Below are 20,000 nucleotides of genomic sequence, written 5' to 3'. Positions count from 1 at the left end.
GAGTAGCGATAATTCGGCCTCTTCGCCCGGAGCGCGGCTCAACTTCAGCGAAAATGCACTAAGTGCCAAAGCCCATTCATTTACAACGGCGTGTCCGCCAGAGGGCGCGTTTCCCGCCGCGGACCGGCCGGCGGGGCTCGTCGGAGAGCGTGTCCGCCTCTGGGTGGTCCTTGCCGGGCGTGGGTCGGCGTCCGCTGTCGGTAGGTGACGGGACCATAACTGGCCCGCGGACCAGCCGGCGGGGCTCTCTTGAAAGCCTACCCGCCTTCGCTGGTTCCCTGGTCGGCCACGAGTGGCGAGAATTCGGCCTCTTCGCCCGGAGCGCGGCTCAACTTCTGCGAAAATGCACTAAGTGCCAAAGCCCATTCATTTACAACGGCGTGTCCGCCAGAGGGCGCATTTCCCGCCGCGGACCGGCCGGCGGGGCTCGTCGGAGAGCGTGTCCACCTCTGGGTGGTTCCTGCCGGGCGTGGGTCGGCGTCCGCTGTCGGTACTTTACGGGACCACGTTCGGCCCGCGGACCAGCCGGCGGGGCTCTCTTGAAAGCTTACCCGCCTTCGCTGGTTCCCTGGTGGGCCACGAGTGGCGATAATTCGGCCTCTTCGCCCGGAGCGCGGCTCAACTTTTGCGAAAATGCACTAAGTGCCAAAGCCCATTCATTTACAACGGCGTGTCCGCCAGAGGGCGCGTTTCCCGCCGCGGACCGGCCGGCGGGGCTCGTCGGAGAGCGTGTCCGCCTCTGGGTGGTCCTTGCCGGGCGTGGGTCGGCGTCCGCTGTCGGTAGGTGACGGGACCACGTTCGGCCCGCGGACCAGCCGGCGGGGCTCCATAGAAAGCTTACCCGCCTTCGCTGGTTCCCCGGTCGGCCACGAGTGGCGAGAATTCGGCCTCTTCACCTGGAGCGCGGAGCGACTTTTGCCAAATTTTTTCTAAGTGCCAAGGGCTCTCGCGCCGCGTTGCGTCCGCCTCTGCTGGTTCCCCGGTCGGCCACGAGTGGCGAGAATTCGGCCTCTTCACCTGGAGCGCGGAGCGACTTTTGCCAAATTTTTTCTAAGTGCCAAGGGCTCTCGCGCCGCGTTGCGTCCGCCTCTGCTGGTTCCCCGGTCGGCTGCGAGTGGCGAGAATTCGGCCTCTTCACCTGGAGCGCGGAGCGACTTTTGCCAAAATTTTTCTAAGTGCCAAGGGCTCTCGCGCCGCGATGCGTCCGCCTCTGCTGGTTCCCCAGTCGGCCACGAGTGGCGAGAATTCGGCCTCTTCACCTGGAGCCCGGAGCGACTTTTGCCATTTTTTTTCCAAGTGCCAAGGGCTCTTTCGCCGCGATGCGTCCGCCTCTGCTGGTTCCCCGGTCGGCCGCGAGTGGCGAGAATTCGGCCTCTTCACCCGGAGCCCGGGCCGACTCCCGCCGATATGATCACATCATGATCCTATAGCAAGTGTCGTATAACCATAACATGATGTACAAAATAAATATATAAATATTAACATCACCTATAAACATTAAACATATAAATATTAACATCACCTATAAACATTAAATATATAAATATTAACATCACCTATAAACATTATGAATACAATGTTTATAACCGAATGCTCACTTTATATTATTTGGCTGTAAATGCGATCATATGTAGTATATATCATGTATTTATCCACGAACCGTTAAAGAGATGTCAAGTCAGGCTACCTTAAGAGAGTCATAGTTACTCCCGCCGTTTACCCGCCTCTGTGCGAGAGGCGGTGTAATTTCTCTCCGTGTCCGCTGGAGGGAGGCATTTCCCCGTTACAAGCTCCGGGAAGATCACCGGGACGCGGAGAACGCTTAGCCGGGGTGCTGGGAGCCTCGTTCGGCTTAGAAAGTGAGGTGGAAAGCACTCGGGGAACCGGCTGGAGGTGCGGTGGAAGCTCGGCGGGCCGCGTAAAACGCTTAGCCGAGGCTCTGGAAGCCTCGTTCGGCTTAAACAGTGAGGAGGGAAGCATCATGAGATCCGGCTGGAGGTGCTGTGGAAGCTCAGCGGGCCGCGTAAAATGCTTAGCCGAGGCTCTGGAAGCCTCCTCGGGCTTCAAGAGTTAGGAGGAAAGCATCATGAGAACCGGCTGGAGGTGCTGTGGAAGCTCAGCGGGCTGCGTAAAATGCTTAGCCGGGGCTCTGGAAGCCTCCTCGGGCGTCAAGAGTTAGGAGGAAAGCACCCCCGAGAACCGGCCGGGTCCTCCACGAACCGTTAAAAAGATGTCAAGTCAAGCTACCTTAAGAGAGTCATAGTTACTCCCGCCGTTTACCCGCCTCTGTGCGAGAGGTGGCGTATTTACCCGCCGTGTCCGCTGGAGGGAGGTAATTCCCCGTTACAAGCTCCGGGAAGATCAGCGGGCCGCGTAAAACGCTTAGCCGGGGCTCTGGAAGCCTCGTTCGGCTTAAACAGTGAGGAGGAAAGCAGCCGGGGAACCGGCTGGAGGTGCTCTGGAAGTTCAGCGGGCCGCGCAAAACGTTTAGCCGGGGCTCTGGAAGCCTCGGGCGGCTTATTAAGTGAGGAGGAAAGCAGCCGTGGAACCGGCTGGAGGTGCTCTGGAAGCTCAGCGGGCCGCGTAAAACGCTTAGCCGGGGCTCTGGAAGCCTCGTTCGGCTTATAAAGTGAGGAGGAATGCACCCGGAGAACCGGCTGGAGGTGCTCTGGAAGCTCAGCGGGCCGCGTAAAACGCTTAGCCGGGGCTCTGGAAGCCTCGTTCGGCTTAAACAGTGAGGAGGAAAGCAGCCGTGGAACCGGCTGGAGGTGCGGTGGAAGCTCAGCGGGCCGCGTAAAACGCTTAGCCGGGGCTCTGGAAGCCTCGTTCGGCTTAAACAGTGAGGAGGAAAGCAGCCGGGGAACCGGCTGGAGGTGCTCTGGAAGTTCAGCGGGCCGCGCAAAACGTTTAGCCGGGGCTCTGGAAGCCTCGGGCGGCTTATTAAGTGAGGAGGAAAGCAGCCGTGGAACCGGCTGGAGGTGCTCTGGAAGCTCAGCGGGCCGCGTAAAACGCTTAGCCGGGGCTCTGGAAGCCTCGTTCGGCTTATAAAGTGAGGAGGAATGCACCCGGAGAACCGGCTGGAGGTGCTGTGGAAGCTCAGCGGGCCGCGTAAAACGCTTAGCCGGGGTGCTGGAAGCCTCCTCGGGCGTCGAGAGTTAGGAGAAAAAGCACCCCCGAGAACCGGCCGGGTCCTCCACGAACCGTGAAAAAGATGTCGAGTGCCGCTACCTTAAGAGAGTCATAGTTACTCCCGCCGTTTGGCCGAAGGTGTATTTACTCGCCGTGTCCGCTGGAGGGAGGTATTTCCCCGCTCCAACGTCACCGGCGGCTTCCGAACGTCTCCCCGAGCGCTCGGAAGTCCGCGCGGGGGGGAGAAGCGGGCCGTGCGAGGTACCGGGTGGAGCTGGACCGTCACCTGGTCCGCTCGTCGTGCGCGCCGGCCGCTGGAAGTCGCATAAAGCTCCGCGATCTCATCCGCGGTGCTTGTAAACAGCCGATCCGGTCGTCTTGGAGCTATTTTCGGCCACTTGGCGCGCGCGCACGGCCTCCCGGAGGTGCCGGGTGGAGTGCGCGAGCGCACCGGCCGCTGGAAGTCGCATAAAGCTCCGCGATCTCATCCGCGGTGCTTGTAAACAGCCAATCCGGTCGTCTTGGAGCTATTTTCGGCCACTTGGCGCGCGCGCACGGCCTCCCGGAGGTGCCGGGTGGAGTGCGCGATTGCACCGGCCGCTGGAAGTCGAATACAAGCTCCGCGATCTCATCCGCGGAGCTTGTAAAGTGCAGATCCGGTCGGCTTGGAGCTATTTTCGGCCACTTGCGCATGCGCACGGCCTCCCGGAGGTTCCGGGCGGCGTGCGTGAGCGCACGGGCCGCTGGAAGTCGAATAATGCTCCGCGATCTCATCCGCGGTGCTTACAACTAGCCGATCCGGTCGGCCTGGAGCTATTTTCGGCCACTTGGCCCGCGCGCACGGCCTCCCGGCTGTCCCGGTGGTCCCGGTCGCCTCCGCGGACGGTTAAAAAAATCTCAAGTGAGCCTACCTTAAGAGAGTGACTGTTACTCCCGCCGTTTGGCCGCTCAAAGTGCCATCAGACGCGCAGCAACGCGAGTGTGCGCTAAGTGCGAGAGCTGGCGTATTTACCCGCCGTGTCCGCTAGAGGGAGGTATTTCCCCGTTACAAGCTCCGGGAAGATTAGCGGGACGCGGAGAACGCTTAGCCGGGGCGCTGGAAGCCTCCTCGGGCGTCAAGATTGAGGAGGAAAGCATCGTGAGGACCGGCTGGAGGTGCTCTGGAAGTCCCGCGGGCCGCGTAAAACGCTTAGCCGGGGCTCTGGAAGCCTCGTTCGGCTTAAACAGTGAGGATGGGAGCACCCGGAGAACCGGCTGGAGGTGCTCTGGAAGTTCAGCGGGTCGCGTAAAACGCTTAGCCGGGGCTCTGGAAGCCTCGTTCGGCTTAAGAAGCGGGGAGGAAAGCACCCGGAGAATGATATTTTGATATGATTTGACTATAAATGCGATCATATGTAGTATATATCACATATTTATCCACGAACCGTTCAAGAAAATGTCAAATGAGCCTAACTTAAGAGAGTGACTGTTACTCCCGCCGTTTGGCCGCTCAAAGTGCACCCGGACGCGCAGCAACGGGTGTGTGCGCTAAGTGCGAGAGGTGGCGTATTTACCCGCCGTGTCCGCTGGAGGGAGCTAATTCCCCGTTACAAGCTCCGGGAAGATCACCGGGACGCGTAAAACGCTTAGCCGGGGCTCTGGAAGCCTCGTTCGGCTCAAACAGTGAGGAGGAAAGCACTCGGGGAACCGGCTGGAGGTGCTCCGGAAGCTCAGCGGGCCGCGTAAAACGCTTAGCCGGGGCTCTGGAAGCCTCGTTCGGCTTAAACAGTGAGGAGGAATGCATCATGAGAACCGGCTGGAGGTGCTGGGGAAGTTCAGCGGGCCGCGTAAAACGCTTAGCCGGGGCTCTGGAAGCCTCGTTCGGCTTATAAAGTGAGGAGGAAAGCAGCCGGGGAACCGGCTGGAGGTGCTCTGGAAGTTCAGCGGACCGCGTAAAACGTTTAGCCGGGGCTCTGGAAGCCTCCTCGGGCGTCAAGAGTTAGGAGGAAAGCATTGTGAGGGCCGGCTGGGGGTGCTCTGGAAGTCCAGCGGGCCGCGTAAAACGCTTAGCCGGGGCTCTGGAAGCCTCGTTCGGCTTAAAGAGTGAGGAGGAAAGTACTGGGGGAACCGGCTGGAGGTGCTGTGGAAGCTCAGTGGGCTGCGTAAAACGCTTAGCCGAGGCTCTGGAAGCCTCCTCGGGCGTCAAGAGTTAGGAGGAAAGCCTCATGAGAACCGGCTGGAGGTGCTGTGGAAGCTCGGCGGGCCGCGTAAAACGCTTAGCCGGGGTGCTGGAAGCCTCCTCGGGCGTCAAGAGTTAGGAGGAAAGCATCATAAGAACCGGCTGGGGGTGCTGTGGAAGTCCAGCGGGCCGCGTAAAACGCTTAGCCGAGGCTCTGGAAGCCTCGTTCGGCTTAAAGAGTGAGGAGGAATGCATCATGAGAACCGGCTGGAGGTGCTGTGGAAGCTCAGCGGGCCGCGTAAAACGCTTAGCCGAGGCTCTGGAAGCCTCCTCGGGCTTCAAGAGTGAGGAGGAAAGCACCCGTGGAACCGGCTGGAGGTGCTCTGGAAGCTCAGCGGGCCGCGTAAAACGCTTAGCCGGGGCGCTGGAAGCCTCCTCGGGCGTCAAGAGTGAGGAGGAAATCATCATAAGAACCGGCTGGAGGTGCTGTGGAAGTCCAGCGGGCCGCGTAAAACACTTAGCCGAGGCTCTGGAAGCCTCCTCGGGCGTCAAGAGTTAGGAGGAAAGCCTCATGAGAACCGGCTGGAGGTGCTGTGGAAGCTCGGCGGGCCGCGTAAAACGCTTAGCCGGGGTGCTGGAAGCCTCCTCGGGCGTCAAGAGTTAGGAGGAAAGCATCATAAGAACCGGCTGGGGGTGCTGTGGAAGTCCAGCGGGCCGCGTAAAACGCTTAGCCGAGGCTCTGGAAGCCTCGTTCGGCTTAAAGAGTGAGGAGGAATGCATCATGAGAACCGGCTGGAGGTGCTGTGGAAGCTCAGCGGGCCGCGTAAAACGCTTAGCCGAGGCTCTGGAAGCCTCCTCGGGCTTCAAGAGTGAGGAGGAAAGCACCCGTGGAACCGGCTGGAGGTGCTCTGGAAGCTCAGCGGGCCGCGTAAAACGCTTAGCCGGGGCGCTGGAGGCCTCCTCGGGCGTCAAGAGTGAGGAGGAAATCATCATAAGAACCGGCTGGAGGTGCTGTGGAAGTCCAGCGGGCCGCGTAAAACACTTAGCCGAGGCTCTGGAAGCCTCCTCGGGCGTCAAGAGTTAGGAGGAAAGCCTCATGAGAACCGGCTGGAGGTGCTGTGGAGGCTCGGCGGGCCGCGTAAAACGCTTAACCGGGGCTCTGGAAGCCTCGTTCGGCTTACGAAGCGAGGAGGAACGCACCCGGAGAATGACATTTTGATATGATTTGACCCTAAATGGCCCGCGGACCAGCCGGCGGGACCTCGGTGACCACCCATCCGCCTCGCGGTGGTCCCCGGCCGGGTAGAATTCCGGGCCGCGACCGCTGACTCGCGGGACCCTAAATGGCCCGCGGACCAGCCGGCGGGACCTCGGTGAAGACCCATCCGCCTCGCGGTGGTTCCCGGCCGGCTAGAATTCCGGACCGCGATCGCTAACTCGCGGGACCCTAAATGGCCCGCGGACCAGCCGGCGGGACCTCGGTGACCACCCATCCGCCTCGCGGTGGTCCCTGGCCGGGTAGAATTCCGGGCCGCGATCGCTAACTCGCGGGACCCTAAATGGCCCGCGGACCAGCCGGCGGGACCTCGGTGACCACCCATCCGCCTCGCGGTGGTCCCTGGCCGGGTAGAATTCCGGACCGCGATCGCTAACTCGCGGGACCCTAAATGGCCCGCGGACCAGCCGGCGGGACCTCGGTGAAGACCCATCCGCCTCGCGGTGGTCCCTGGCCGGGTAGAATTCCGGACCGCGATCGGTACCTCGCGGGACCCTAAATGGCCCGCGGACCAGCCGGCGGGACCTCGGTGACCACCCATCCGCCTCGCGGTGGTCCCCGGCCGGGTAGAATTCCGGACCGCGATCGGTACCTCGCGGGACCCTAAATGGCCCGCGGACCAGCCGGCGGGACCTCGGTGAAGACCCATCCGCCTCGCGGTGGTCCCCGGCCGGGTAGAATTCCGGACCGCGATCGGTACCTCGCGGGACCCTAAATGGCCCGCGGACCAGCCGGCGGGACCTCGGTGAAGACCCATCCGCCTCGCGGTGGTCCCCGGCCGGGTAGAATTCCGGACCGCGATCGGTACCTCGCGGGACCCTAAATGGCCCGCGGACCAGCCGGCGGGACCTCGGTGAAGACCCATCCGCCTCGCGGTGGTCCCCGGCCGGCTAGAATTCCGGGCCGCGATCGCTAACTCGCGGGACCCTAAATGGCCCGCGGACCAGCCGGCGGGACCTCGGTGAAGACCCATCCGCCTCGCGGTGGTCCCCGGCCGGGTAGAATTCCGGACCGCGATCGGTACCTCGCGGGACCCTAAATGGCCCGCGGACCAGCCGGCGGGACCTCGGTGAAGACCCATCCGCCTCGCGGTGGTCCCCGGCCGGCTAGAATTCCGGACCGCGATCGCTAACTCGCGGGACCCTAAATGGCCCGCGGACCAGCCGGCGGGACCTCGGTGACCACCCATCCGCCTCGCGGTGGTCCCCGGCCGGTTAGAATTCCGGACCGCGATCGGTACCTCGCGGGACCCTAAATGGCCCGCGGACCAGCCGGCGGGACCTCGGTGAAGACCCATCCGCCTCGCGGTGGTCCCCGGCCGGGTAGAATTCCGGACCGCGATCGGTACCTCGCGGGACCCTAAATGGCCCGCGGACCAGCCGGCGGGACCTCGGTGAAGACCTATCCGCCTCGCGGTGGTCCCCGGCCGGGTAGAATTCCGGACCGCGATCGGTACCTCGCGGGACCCTAAATGGCCCGCGGACCAGCCGGCGGGACCTCGGTGAAGACCCATCCGCCTCGCGGTGGTCCCCGGCCGGGTAGAATTCCGGACCGCGATCGGTACCTCGCGGGACCCTAAATGGCCCGCGGACCAGCCGGCGGGACCTCGGTGAAGACCCATCCGCCTCGCGGTGGTCCCCGGCCGGCTAGAATTCCGGACCGCGATCGCTAACTCGCGGGACCCTAAATGGCCCGCGGACCAGCCGGCGGGACCTCGGTGAAGACCCATCCGCCTCGCGGTGGTTCCCGGCCGGGTAGAATTCCGGACCGCGATCGGTAACTCGCGGGACCCTAAATGGCCCGCGGACCAGCCGGCGGGACCTCGGTGAAGACCCATCCGCCTCGCGGTGGTCCCCGGCCGTGTAGAATTCCGGGCCGCGATCGGTACCTCGCGGGACCCTAAATGGCCCGCGGACCAGCCGGCGGGACCTCGGTGACCACCCATCCGCCTCGCGGTGGTCCCCGGCCGGGTAGAATTCCGGGCCGCGATCGGTACCTCGCGGGACCCTAAATGGCCCGCGGACCAGCCGGCGGGACCTCGGTGACCACCCATCCGCCTCGCGGTGGTCCCCGGCCGGGTAGAATTCCGGACCGCGATCGGTACCTCGCGGGACCCTAAATGGCCCGCGGACCAGCCGGCGGGACCTCGGTGAAGACCCATCCGCCTCGCGGTGGTCCCCGGCCGGGTAGAATTCCGGACCGCGATCGCTAACTCGCGGGACCCTAAATGGCCCGCGGACCAGCCGGCGGGACCTCGGTGAAGACCCATCCGCCTCGCGGTGGTCCCTGGCCGGGTAGAATTCCGGACCGCGATCGGTACCTCGCGGGACCCTAAATGGCCCGCGGACCAGCCGGCGGGACCCACTTGACTTCCTATCCGCCTTCGCTGGTTCCCAAGTCGGCTAGAATTCCGGACCGCGATCGGTAATTCGCGGGACCCTAAATGGCCCGCGGACCAGCCGGCGGGACCCACTTGACTTCCTATCCGCCTTCGCTGGTTCCCAAGTCGGCTAGAATTCCGGACCGCGATCGGTAACTCGCGGGACCCTAAATGGCCCGCGGACCAGCCGGCGGGACCTCGGTGACCACCCATCCGCCTCGCGGTGGTCCCTGGCCGGCTAGAATTCCGGACCGCGATCGGTAACTCGCGGGACCCTAAATGGCCCGCGGACCAGCCGGCGGGACCCCGGTGACCACCCATCCGCCTTCGCTGGTTCCCAAGTCGGCTAGAATTCCGGACCGCGATCGCTAACTCGCGGGACCGCAATTGGCCCGCGGACCAGCCGGCGGGACCCGCTCCACTTCCTATCCGCCTTCGCTGGTTCCCAAGTCGGCTAGAATTCCGGACCGCGATCGCTAACTCGCGGGACCACAATTGGCCCGCGGACCAGCCGTCGGGACCCGCTTGACTTCCTATCCGCCTTCGCTGGTTCCCAAGTCGGCTAGAATTCCGGACCGCGATCGCTAACTCGCGGGACCCTAAATGGCCCGCGGACCAGCCGGCGGGACCCGCTTGACTTCCTATTCGCCTTCGCTGGTTCCCAAGTCGGCCAGAATTCCGGACCGCGATCGCTAACTCGCGGGACCGCAATTGGCCCGCGGACCAGCCGGCGGGACCCGCTCCACTTCCTATCCGCCTTCGCTGGTTCCCAAGTCGGCCACAAATGACGATTATTCGGCCTCTCGCTCTGGAAGTGCCATCGGCACTTGCTCGGAAAAGTGTCCGCCTCTTCTGGTTCCCTAGGTCGGCCGCCGAATGCGAAAAATCGGCCTCTACCCCGTTTGGGTACCAGGGGTAGGGTGCAGTACCAACTTTGGTCTTCAGGTGCGCCAGAGCGCGATGGTTGGTCCCACTAGTCAGCGTACTCATCGACGGTTTACTCCCCTTTCGCAAAATATAGTGGGCACGTATGTGCAGGACTGTTTATTTTTATTTTGAAAAATTTTCTAAGTGCCAGCGGACGCTGGCACACGACGTGTCCGAGCCACGATGGTGCCCAGGCCGGACAGCGACGGCGAAAAAGCCGATTCTGGAAGTTTCGAATATGCCAACGGCAAAAGCGGCGCGATGTGTCCGCCTCGGCTGGTTCTCCGGTCGGCCAGAAAAAGTGAAAATTCGGCCTCTCGCTCTGGAGGTCCGACGAACTTTGGCGAATATTTTCTAAGTGCCAACGGGTGTTCGGCCGTAATGTGTCCGACGCGGCTGGTTCCTCCGGTCGGCCAGAAAAAGTGAAAATTCGGCCTCTTCGCCTGGAAGTCCGGCCGACTTGGGCGAATATTTTCTAAGTGCCAACGGGTGTTGCGCCGAAATGTGTCCGACTCGGCTGGTTCCCCGAGTCGGCCCGAACGAGCGAAAATTCGGCCTCTTCGCCTGGAAGTCCGACGAACTTTGGCGAATATTTTCTAAGTGCCAACGGGTGTTCGGCCGTAATGTGTCCGACTCGGCTGGTTCCCCGAGTCGGCCCGAACGAGCGAAAATTCGGCCTCTTCGCCTGGAGGTCCAACGAACTTTGGCGAATATTTTCTAAGTGCCAACGGGTGTTACGCCGAAATGTGTCCGACTCGGCTGGTTCCCCGAGTCGGCCCGAACGAGCGAAAATTCAGCCTCTTCGCCTGGAAGTCCGGCCGACTTTGGCGAATATTTTCTAAGTGCCAACGGGTGTTCGGCCGTAATGTGTCCGACTCGGCTGGTTCCCCGAGTCGGCCCGAACGAGCGAAAATTCGGCCTCTTGCTCTGGAAGTCCTGCCAACTTGAGCGAATATTTTCTAAGTGCCATCGGGTCTTGCCCGGAAAAGTGTCCGACTCGGCTGGTTCCCCGAGTCGGCCCGAACGAGCGAAAATTCGGCCTCTTGCTCTGGAAGTCCTGCCAACTTGAGCGAATATTTTCTAAGTGCCATCGGGTCTTGCCCGGAAAAGTGTCCGACTCGGCTGGTTCCCCGAGTCGGCCCGAACGAGCGAAAATTCGGCCTCTTGCTCTGGAAGTCCTGCCAACTTGAGCGAATATTTTCTAAGTGCCATCGGGTCTTGCCCGGAAAAGTGTCCGACTCGGCTGGTTCCCCGAGTCGGCCCGAACGAGCGAAAATTCGGCCTCTTGCTCTGGAAGTCCTGCCAACTTGAGCGAATATTTTCTAAGTGCCATCGGGTCTTGCCCGGAAAAGTGTCCGACTCGGCTGGTTCCCCGAGTCGGCCAGAAAAAGTGAAAATTCAGCCTCTTCGCCTGGAAGTCCTGCCAACTTGAGCGAATATTTTCTAAGTGCCATCGGGTCTTGCCCGGAAAAGTGTCCGACTCGGCTGGTTCCCCGAGTCGGCCCGAACGAGCGAAAATTCGGCCTCTTGCTCTGGAAGTCCTGCCAACTTGAGCGAATATTTTCTAAGTGCCATCGGGTCTTGCCCGGAAAAGTGTCCGACTCGGCTGGTTCCCCGAGTCGGCCCGAACGAGCGAAAATTCGGCCTCTTGCTCTGGAAGTCCTGCCAACTTGAGCGAATATTTTCTAAGTGCCATCGGGTCTTGCCCGGAAAAGTGTCCGACTCGGCTGGTTCCCCGAGTCGGCCCGAACGAGCGAAAATTCGGCCTCTTGCTCTGGAAGTCCTGCCAACTTGAGCGAATATTTTCTAAGTGCCATCGGGTCTTGCCCGGAAAAGTGTCCGACTCGGCTGGTTCCCCGAGTCGGCCCGAACGAGCGAAAATTCGGCCTCTTGCTCTGGAAGTCCTGCCAACTTGAGCGAATATTTTCTAAGTGCCATCGGGTCTTGCCCGGAAAAGTGTCCGACTCGGCTGGTTCCCCGAGTCGGCCCGAACGAGCGAAAATTCGGCCTCTTGCTCTGGAAGTCCTGCCAACTTGAGCGAATATTTTCTAAGTGCCATCGGGTCTTGCCCGGAAAAGTGTCCGACTCGGCTGGTTCCCCGAGTCGGCCAGAAAAAGTTAAAATTCAGCCTCTTGCTCTGGAAGTCCTGCCAACTTGAGCGAATATTTTCTAAGTGCCATCGGGTCTTGCCCGGAAAAGTGTCCGACTCGGCTGGTTCCCCGAGTCGGCCCGAACGAGCGAAAATTCGGCCTCTTGCTCTGGAAGTCCTGCCAACTTGAGCGAATATTTTCTAAGTGCCATCGGGTCTTGCCCGGAAAAGTGTCCGACTCGTCCGGTTCCCTAGTTCGGCCACATAATGTGAAAATTCGGCCTCTTGCTCTGGAAGTCCGACAAACTTTGGCGAATATTTTCTAAGTGCCATCGGGTCTTGCCCGGAAAAGTGTCCGACTCGTCCGGTTCCCTAGTTCGGCCACATAATGTGAAAATTCGGCCTCTTGCTCTGGAAGTCCGACAAACTTTGGCGAATATTTTCTAAGTGCCATCGGGTCTTGCCCGGAAAAGTGTCCGACTCGTCCGGTTCCCTAGTTCGGCCACATAATTTGAAAATTCGGCCTCTTGCTCTGGAAGTCCTGCCAACTTGAGCGAATATTTTCTAAGTGCCATCGGGTCTCTCCCGGAAAAGTGTCCGCCTCGTCCGGTTCCCTAGTTCGGCCACGGAATGTGATAATTCGGCCTCTCTGAGGTACCAGGGGAACGCATTTAGGTACCAGGGGTAGTCGCTGAGGTACCAGGGGTATGCATTTAGGTACCAGGGGAGACCACTACGGTCTGTTGGTCCCCCTAGTTAGTGTACTCATCGGTTTACTCCCCTTTCGCAAAATATAGTCGGCACGTATGTGCAGGACTGTTTATTTTTATTTTGAAAAATGTTCTAAGTGCCAACGGAAGCTGGCACACGAACTGTCCGAGCCACGATGGTGCCCAGGCCGGACAGCGACGGCGAAAAAGCCGATGTGTGTTTGATGGAAGTTTCGAATATTTTCAAAGTGCCAACGGCACTTGCGGGGTGATGTGTCCGCCTCGTCTGGTTCCCCAGGTCGGCCAGAAAAAGTGAAAATTCGGCCTCTTCTCCTGGAAGTCCGGCCAAGTTTGGCGAATATTTTCTAAGTGCCAACGGCACTTGCGGGGTGATGTGTCCGCCTCGTCTGGTTCCCCAGGTCGGCCAGAACGAGTGAAAATTCGGCCTCTTCTCCTGGAAGTCTGGCCAAGTTTGGCGAATATTTTCAAAGTGCCAACGGCACTTGCGGGGTGATGTGTCCGCCTCGTCTGGTTCCCCAGGTCGGCCAGAACAAGTGAAAATTCGGCCTCTTCTCCTGGAAGTCTGGCCAAGTTTGGCGAATATTTTCAAAGTGCCAACGGCACTTGCGGGGTGATGTGTCCGCCTCGTCTGGTTCCCCAGGTCGGCCAGAACAAGTGAAAATTCGGCCTCTTCTCCTGGAAGTCTGGCCAAGTTTGGCGAATATTTTCAAAGTGCCAACGGCACTTGCGGGGTGATGTGTCCGCCTCGTCTGGTTCCCCAGGTCGGCCAGAACAAGTGAAAATTCGGCCTCTTCTCCTGGAAGTCTGGCCAAGTTTGGCGAATATTTTCTAAGTGCCAACGACTCGACCAGCGTAAAGTGTCCGCCTCGGCTGGTTCCCCAGGTCGGGCACCACAAGTGAAAATTCGGCCTCTTCTCCTGGAAGTCTGGCCAAGTTTGGCGAATATTTTCAAAGTGCCAACGGCACTTGCGGGGTGATGTGTCCGCCTCGTCTGGTTCCCCAGGTCGGCCAGAACAAGTGAAAATTAGGCCTCTTCTCCTGGAAGTCTGGCCAAGTTTGGCGAATATTTTCTAAGTGCCAACGACTCAACCAGCGTAAAGTGTCCGCCTCGGCTGGTTCCCCAGGTCGGCCAGAACAAGTGAAAATTCGGCCTCTTCTCCTGGAAGTCTGGCCAAGTTTGGCGAATATTTTCTAAGTGCCAACGACTCAACCAGCGTAAAGTGTCCGCCTCGGCTGGTTCCCCAGGTCGGGTACCACAAGTGAAAATTCGGCCTCTTCTCCTGGAAGTCTGGCCAAGTTTGGCGAATATTTTCTAAGTGCCAACGACTCAACAGCCGTAAAGTGTCCGCCTCGGCTGGTTCCCCATAACGGCCAGAACAAGTGAAAATTCGGCCTCTTCTCCTGGAAGTCAAGCCAAGTTTGGCGAATATTTTCTAAGTGCCAACGACTCGACCAGCGTAAAGTGTCCGCCTCGGCTGGTTCCCCATAACGGCCACCACAAGTGAAAAATCGGCCTCTTCTCCTGGAAGTCAAGCCAAGTTTGGCGAATATTTTCTAAGTGCCAACGACTCAACCAGCGTAAAGTGTCCGCCTCGGCTGGTTCTCCATAACGGCCACCACAAGTGAAAAATCGGCCTCTTCTCCTGGAAGTCAAGCCAAGTTTGGCAAATATTTTCTAAGTGCCAACGACTCAACCAGCGTAAAGTGTCCGCCTCGGCTGGTTCTCCATAACGGCCACCAAAAGTGAAAATTCGGCCTCTTCTCCTGGAAGTCAAGCCAAGTTTGGCGAATATTTTCTAAGTGCCAACGACTCAACCAGCGTAAAGTATCCGCCTCGGCTGGTTCCCCATAATGGCCAACAAAAGTGAAAATTCGGCCTCTTCTCCTGGAAGTCAAGCCAAGTTTGGCAAATATTTTCTAAGTGCCAACGACTCAACCAGCGTAAAGTGTCCACCTCGGCTGGTTCCCCATAACGGCCACCAAAAGTGAAAATTCGGCCTCTTCTCCTGGAAGTCAAGCCAAGTTTGGCAAATATTTTCTAAGTGCCAACGACTCAACCAGCCTAAAGTGTCCGCCTCGGCTGGTTCCCCAGGTCGGGTACCACAAGTGAAAATTCGGCCTCTTCTCCTGGAAGTCTGGCCAAGTTTGGCGAATATTTTCTAAGTGCCAACGACTCAACCAGCCTAAAGTGTCCGCCTCGGCTGGTTCCCCATAACGGCCACCAAAAGTGAAAATTCGGCCTCTTCTCCTGGAAGTCAAGCCAAGTTTGGCAAATATTTTCTAAGTGCCAACGACTCAACCAGCGTAAAGTGTCCGCCTCGGCTGGTTCCCCAGGTCGGCCACCAAAAGTGAAAATTCGGCCTCTTCTCCTGGAAGTCAAGCCAAGTTTGGCAAATATTTTCTAAGTGCCAACGGCTCTTGAGCCGAAAAGTGTCCGCCTCGGCTGGTTCCCCATAACGGCCATGAAAAGTGAAAATTCGGCCTCTTCTCCTGGAAGTCAAGCCAAGTTTGGCAAATATTTTCTAAGTGCCAACGACTCAACCAGCGTAAAGTGTCCGCCTCGGCTGGTTCCCCAGGTCGGCCACCAAAAGTGAAAATTCGGCCTCTTCTCCTGGAAGTCAAGCCAAGTTTGGCAAATATTTTCTAAGTGCCAACGGCTCTTGAGCCGAAAAGTGTCCGCCTCGGCTGGTTCCCCAGGTCGGCCACCAAAAGTGAAAATCCGGCCTCTTCTCCTGGAAGTCAAGCCAAGTTTGGCAAATATTTTCTAAGTGCCAACGACTCAACCAGCCTAAAGTGTCCGCCTCGGCTGGTTCCCCAGGTCGGCCACCAAAAGTGAAAATTCGGCCTCTTCTCCTGGAAGTCAAGCCAAGTTTGGCAAATATTTTCTAAGTGCCAACGGCTCTTGAGCCGAAAAGTGTCCGCCTCGGCTGGTTCCCCAGGTCGGCCACCAAAAGTGAAAATTCGGCCTCTTCTCCTGGAAGTCTGGCCAAGTTTGGCAAATATTTTCTAAGTGCCAACGGCTCTTGAGCCGAAAAGTGTCCGCCTCGGCTGGTTCCCCAGGTCGGCCACCAAAAGCGAAAATTCGGCCTCTTCTCCTGGAAGTCCTGCCAACTTGTGCGAATTTTTTCTAAGTGCCAACGACTCAACAGCCGTAAAGTGTCCGCCTCGGCTGGTTCCCCATAACGGCCACCAAAAGCGAAAATTCGGCCTCTTGCTCTGGAAGTCCTGCCAACTTGTGCGAATTTTTTCTAAGTGCCAACGACTCAACAGCCGTAAAGTGTCCGCCTCGGCTGGTTCCCCATAACGGCCACCAAAAGCGAAAATTCGGCCTCTGGCCCCGGAAGTCCTGCCAACTTGTGCGAATTTTTTCTAAGTGCCAACGGCTCTTGAGCCGAAAAGTGTCCGCCTCGGCTGGTTCCCGCGGTCGGCCGCCGAAAGCGAAAATTCGGCCTCTCCCTCTTTAGGTACCAGGGGTTGGGGTACCAGGGGTAGGGTGCAGTACCAACTTTGGTCTTCAGGTGCGCCAGAGTACGATGGTTGGTCCCCCTAGTCAGCGTACTCATCAACGATTTACCCCCCTTTCGCAAAATATAGTCAGAACGAGCATGGGGGGCGCATAATTTACCCCACAAAATGAAAGGGCCCGGTGCCGAGCGCTTGGTCATGGCCGCCAGCAGCGCCCCTTGCTCGGTGGGAACACAACACGCAGGGTTGCACAGCACCCTGGAAGGCACAAAGAGAGTGAAAAATTTTCTAAGTGTCACTCTTGACGAAAAATGTCTAAGTGCCTCTCTTGACGAAAAATTTCTAAGTGCCACGCTTGACGAAAAATGTCTAAGTGCCACAGCGCTCGAAAATTTCCTAAGTGCGAGCACGGCTGTGAAATATTCAAAGTACAAGGAACGCTGGCAGAATCTCTCGACGGCCGTCTGCTCCCGGCGGCCGCCGTGAAGTCTCCCCTCCCGGGGACGGCTGTCTGCTCCCGGCAGCCGTCCTTAACCCCCTCCCCACACGTTGGACGAACACCAGCCGAGGGCGAAAGGCTCGCGGTGTGGAAGGATCGTGGCCACGGCTAATCTAGCGATGCCCGCGTTGGACGGTCACACCGCACGACAGAGCGGGGCCTGCATCCGGCGCGAGGCGGCCTTCAGGCACGTGGCTCGAGACGACCTCACCCGCCCTAGCCCGGAGCGGAAAGACTTTGAAATTTTCAAAGTCCAAGGAACACTGGCAGAATGGGAGGACCGGCCGCCTCCTTAAACACAGGCCGGAGAGATGGAGCGGGATCAGCGGCCCGCGCGTTGAGCGAACACCGGCCGAGGGCGAAAGGCTCGCGGTGTGGAAGGATCGTGGCCACGGCTAATCTAGCGATGCCCGCGTTGGACGGTCACACCGCACGACAGAGCGGGGCCTGCATCCGGCGCGAGGCGGCCTTCAGGCACGTGGTTCGAGACGACCTCACCCGCCCTAGCCCGGAGCGGAAAGACTTTGAAATAGTCAAAGTCCAAGGAACACTGGCAGAATCTCTCGACGGCCGTCTGCTCCCGGCGGCCGCCGTGAAGTCTCCCCTCCCGGGGACGGCTGTCTGCTCCCGGCAGCCGTCCATAACCCCCTCCCCACACGTTGGTTGAACATCAGCCGAGGGCGAAAGGCTCGCGGTGTGGAAGGATCGTGGCCACGGCTAATCTAGCGATGCCCGCGTTGGACGGTCACACCGCACGACAGAGCGGGGCCTGCATCCGGCGCGAGGCGGCCTTCAGGCACGTGGTTCGAGACGACCTCACCCGCCCTAGCCCGGAGCGGAAAGACTTTTCAAAGTCCAAGGAACACTGGCAGAATGGGAGGACCGGCCGCCTCCTTAAACACAGGCCGGAGCGACCGAGCGGGATCAGCGGCCCGCGGGCAGGGTCTTTGAAATGTACAAAGTCCTAGGGACAATGGCAGAATCGCTCGACGGCCGTCTGCTCCCGGCGGCCGCGGTGAAGGGACTGTACACCCCACCCGGGGACGGCTGTCTGCTCCCGGCAGCCGTCCTTCCCCCCCACCCCACACGTTGACCGACACCGGCCGAGGGCGAAAGGCTCGCGGTGTGGAAGGATCGTGGCCACGGCTAATCTAGCGATGCCCGCGTTGGACGGTCACACCGCACGACAGAGCGGGGCCTGCATCCGGCGCGAGGCGGCCTTCAGGCACGTGGTTCGAGACGACCTCACCCGCCCTAGCCCGGAGCGAAAAGACTTTGAAATATTCAAAGTCCAAGGAACACTGGCAGAATGGGAGGACCGGCCGCCTCCTTAAACACAGGCCGGAGCGACCGAGCGGGATCAGCGGCCCGCGCGGAGGGTCTTTAAAATGTACAAAGTCCTAGGAACAATGGCAGAATCGCTCGACGGCCGTCTGCTCCCGGCGGCCGCGGTGGAAGGACTGTACACCCCACCCGGGGACGGCTGTCTGCTCCCGGCAGCCGTCCTTCCCCCCCACCCACACGTTGACCGACACCGGCCGAGGGCGAAAGGCTCGCGGTGTGGAAGGATCGTGGCCACGGCTAATCTAGCGATGCCCGCGTTGGACGGTCACACCGCACGACAGAGCGGGGCCGCATCTGGCGCGAGGCGGCCTTCAGGCACGTGGTTCGAGACGACCTCACCCGCCCTAGCCCGGAGCGGAAAGACTTTGAAATTTTCAAAGTCCAAGGAACACTGGCAGAATGGGAGGACCGGCCGCCTCCTTAAACACAGGCCGGGCGAAAAATATGCGAATGTTGGGTCTCATCCAAGAAAGGGAGTTACCGGCCGCCTCCTTAAACACAGGCCGGGCGAAAAATATGCGAATGGTCCATCCAAGGAAGGAGGACCGGCCGCCTCCTTAAACACAGGCCGGGCGAAAAATATGCGAATGGTCCATCCAAGGAAGGAGGAGCGGCCGCCTCCTTAAACACAGGCCGGAGAGATGGAGCGGGATCAGCGGCCCGCGAACTGAGCGACCACCGGCCGAGGGCGAAAGGCTCGCGGTGTGGAAGGCTCGTGGCCACGGCTAATCTAGCGATGCCCGCGTTGGACGGTCACACCGCACGACAGAGCGGGGCCTGCATCCGGCGCGAGGCGGCCTTCAGGCACGTGGTTCGAGACGACTTCACCCGCCCTAGCCCGGAGCTGAAACTCTGCGAATGTTAACATCCAAGGATGGAGGCAACGGCCGTCTCGTTAAGCTGAGGCCGGAGGAAAGTCTGCGGATTCGGGGCATCCAAGGCAGATGGAGGTGCCGGCCGCCTCGGTAAACAGAGGCCGGACCGACCGACATGCGACCATGACCCGCCTTGGTAGGGCCCCCACCGGCCCCGGCTAGCGCCGGCGTTGGGTGGACGGTTCCTCCCCACTTGCGGGTCGCCCTCTAGCGCTACGGCCGCCGCGCGAGCGCGCGCTCCGACGCCGCCCCCGCAGGCCTAGCGCGAGCCGTACGGCAGCGAGACCGAGACGCCCCGATTCCACGCACGCACCTAGCGGCCATCAACGGAGGCCGAGCGCGCGATCCGACTCGCGGCACGCCACGTGGGCGTCCGCCGGCCGCGCCGGTCTACCGCGAAAGATGTTTCTCAAACCCTCGCCTAACCTAGGGACGGCTATCTCGGGAAGCCGCCCCCGCATCTGCACCTATCCGCTAAGCCCTCCCGACCACCGCGAAGCGGGAGGACGTCTATCGTGGCCGCCGGGGCGTATGACCCCTCCGCGTGAGGCGTGCGGGCTCGGGTGGGCCGCAACGACCGAGTCTGACTCGGACGGGGCGCAGCTTCCCTCCCGGTCGCAGCATCAAGCGCCGATCGCGCGACGTCACCAGCCCCCCGGGACGGTTCGTCGGGAGCACGGTACAGGCACGTAGCTCACTCTCCAGCTGGCCGCAGCGGGCCGCACCGACCGAGTCTGACTCGGCCGGGGCGCAGCTTCCCGTCTGGGTGACAGCGGCGACGAGCTGCGACTGTTGGCCGCCGCCCCTTCGTCCTTCCCGGATCCCCCCAGTGCCGACTCAACTCCGCATCCTGGCCGCAGCGAGATACCGTCGGGTTGCGGCGCCCGAGTCTGACTCGGGTCGCGCGCTTCTTCCTTCGGACCACAGCGTACGTGCCTCGCGCGGGCAAAGTCGCCGGCACAGCGCCGCGCCCCCTCGACCAAGCGAGCCTCAGCCGGGCCGCGACGACCGAGTCTGACTCGGACGGAGCGCAGCTTCCCGCCTGGGTTACCGTGACGAGTCGCGGGCGGCCGTCGCCCTTTCCCCCGGACCCCGCCGTGTTCCCTCGCGGTTGCTCCTAAGCCGCC

The sequence above is a fragment of the Syngnathus floridae genome, unplaced genomic scaffold (genome assembly GCF_059516105.1).
Source record: "Syngnathus floridae isolate MCC-2025c unplaced genomic scaffold, RoL_Sflo_1.0 HiC_scaffold_73, whole genome shotgun sequence".
Classification (NCBI taxonomy): domain Eukaryota; kingdom Metazoa; phylum Chordata; class Actinopteri; order Syngnathiformes; family Syngnathidae; genus Syngnathus; species Syngnathus floridae.
Note: the sequence above shows the minus strand (reverse complement) of the source record.